This window comes from Lolium rigidum, chromosome 4 (genome assembly GCF_022539505.1).
Source record: "Lolium rigidum isolate FL_2022 chromosome 4, APGP_CSIRO_Lrig_0.1, whole genome shotgun sequence".
NCBI lineage: Eukaryota > Viridiplantae > Streptophyta > Magnoliopsida > Poales > Poaceae > Lolium > Lolium rigidum.
Window position 1 is genome coordinate 29,765,637 of NC_061511.1, and position 2,950 is coordinate 29,768,586.

The window sequence follows — 2,950 nt, forward strand, 5'->3', positions numbered from 1 at the left end:
CCAACTCCGCTTTACAATTGCAACGTGACAAAGGTCTCAACCTACGAGTGCGGTTGTCCATAGTCGAAACTTGCTGTTACGTTTTCCTTCCCGAGAACACACAAACCGCCTTCTCGCGAACTATTTTGTTAGCACCCTTAGTCTCTTTGAACTTGAACTTTCTTACACCGAATCCCTCTTGTCGAGCATATCCATTATAAAAAGTATATGCAGCTGCCTCGGACACAAAGGTCTTCTCCATTACTTCCCAATGAAACTTTCTCTTTTCTTCTCGTATCACTCTCATCTTCATCCTCTCGATCCATTCTTTTTCTTACCAACTGATTTCACCTGCATGCACAATTGGATAACATTTAAAACAATTTTTTTAACGCCATGGCCGCGAGTCATACAACGAATAAATTCATAAATCTTACATGTCTTCTTCTAACAGGTTCTTCTATAGTCTCCAAGTCTGAATCACCGTAATAGTCGTAAGAAGAATTATCGCCAACTAAGACCTGACCAAACAAGAAATATTAACGGCCATGTCACCACTATATAAAATGCATTGTTCAGTTATTAAATATAAATTAAACATACATATCACCTAATAAAATTAAAATGCATACCTCATCAACAAAACCACAGTCCAATCTCTCGTCATCGCTTGCCTCCTCCGAACATCACTCCGAATCTAATTCATTTTAAACCATGTCAACATCAATTCACATTAGCAGACATTCCATATTTTTATGCAATCACACAATTATTACTACAAACTCACATTATCAGTGTCAACATCTTCTTCTTGCTCTACATTATCATCTTCTACATCAACACCATCCGCATCCATCTATTAGCAAAAATATGCACAATCAGTATTTAACTACTTACATGCAAGTACTAAATAAAACTAGTACTTCCGTTTCACTCACACTTTCGTCGACATCATCGTCTCCCAAACTTTGTTCATCTTCACGAGGTGCATTATAGTTGGCAGACGAAATATTGAATTCCTCTTCATCTGTATTTCCGCTTTCGTACTCCATTGAACTTGCACTCAAATCTGAAACGTCCATCGCCTGTTCAAAGTAACAACCAAAATAAGTACATCTCAAAAAAGGAGCTCGAAACCCAAACCCTAACATCAACCAAATCATGAACATGCAATTACTTTACCTACCACGAACCAACAATGATCCGCCAAACCCTAACGCCGCCTGTAGCAGCAGAAACAACCCGCGTGCGATCCTTGCCCAGCCTCCTCGTCGCCGGATCCACCTCCCGCCTCCACGTCCGACCTTGCACAGCCTCCTCGTCGCAGGATCCGCTTCCCGCCTCCACGTCCGACCTTGCCCCAGACTCCTCGTCGCCGGATCCGCCTCCCGCCTCCACGTCCGACCTTGCCCAGAATCCTCGTCGCCGTGCGCTACGCCTTGCCGCCCCAACGTCGTCCTCCCTGCCGTCTCCCTCCCGATGGACAGAACCTTCCAAACCCTAACGAGGATGAGCTATGGCGCACACGAACGAAACCGCTACGCCTTGCCGTTCCCAACGTCGTCGTCCCGGCCGTCTCCCTCCCGATAGAACCTTTCAAACCCTAAGGAGAACCAGCAATGGCGCACACGCAAGGATTCAAATATTTTCCCCGTAACCACCGCCTATCGCCGGCATCAACTCCACCTGATCGACGTAATTTTCGGGTCCAACTCCGATTCTAATGACGTGGGGCCGGCGGAAACCGTCTTCACCTAACATACGTACAATATCTAGGTGGCATCCGATCATCTATGTGGAAAATGACGTGGAGTATAATTATACGCAACTAATACGGCCCCACCGTCTCGAACGGGTATCCCACCTGAACGTCGTTCACCAGGGGGGGGGACACCGGAGCACACCCCTGATAGTAAATGGAAACTGAATGAAACTCCAATTGGTAAACACAAATAGTATAATTGCAAAAAAAAAAAAAAGAATCAAATTCCATGGTATTAACCAAAACAAAAAATCACTAAAATTTGCAATAATTACCTGCCTAAACTTAAGTTCACAGGCTGATTGAAAATTAATATGCAGCGAAACACTTGCATTTTGAATATTAACAGAGAAGGAAGAAAAATTTCTCTTATGAGCCGAACATTTCATAATTGATGAACACATCAGGGGATTCAGAAGTGAGACCAATAAGTCCACAAAACCTATAGTTTCATCAGCAGTAGTACGATAGTATCAACTCCACAACGGGCAAATTGCTTAACTCCTTACTCTGCATATGGATGGCCAGTGGCGCTATAAACTTGAATCTTCTTGGCCGGATCAACAGCGCATGGTGCAGGGGCATTGTAGAACTCCTCGAGTGGCCTGCCCGAAGGTTTGAAGCGGTAGGGCAAGCAGAGGCAGCCGTGCTTCGCTGGTACCAGGCATAGCAATGCCAGCTGAAGCCTGCACCCTAAGAAGAAATTGTTATTCGGTGGCGGGCACCACCATCTCCATTGCAGGAGTCGATGTTGTGACAGAGAGCGTCTCGCAATTAGGCACTCACCACTCTGCTCTCGATAAAAAAGAAACATATTATACTCAGAGATCTCAGCCCAAGAAACGAATTGCAAGTCAAGAAACGTACTGCAATCCAAGCAACGTACTGCAATCGAAGAAACGAAATTGAAAGGAAGAAGACATACCTGCAGGACGTGACCCCACAGCCGAAACTTCAAGCCGCCCTCATTGCCATGATCTTGCTCTCCTCGTTGGAACAAAACCAGGGAACATACACAAAGGAGTAAGATATGCTGCTAGTCCAGAGGAAGGACACAACATACGGGATCCAATATGTTGTGGCCATCTCTTTTCCTTGCAAAATCTACCTATCCTGTATAAAAAAACAAGGTGTTATGCAACCAAAAGATCAGAGAACTTATCGCATCGTATTGCTTATGGCAAGAAAATGAGTCAAGGAAGAAATATA

General features: G+C 44.5%; 1 long non-coding RNA gene across 1 annotated transcript; it reads right to left on the reverse strand.

Moving 5' to 3' along the window:
* Nucleotides 1-299: 299 nt before the first annotated feature.
* LOC124708530 lies at nucleotides 300-644 on the reverse strand. The gene is made up of 3 exons (XR_007005191.1): nucleotides 612-644; nucleotides 417-500; nucleotides 300-330 (listed from the first exon to the last, which is right to left on the reverse strand). It is a non-coding gene; the product is annotated as an uncharacterized LOC124708530 (long non-coding RNA).
* Between the last annotated feature and the right edge of the window lie 2,306 nt (nucleotides 645-2,950).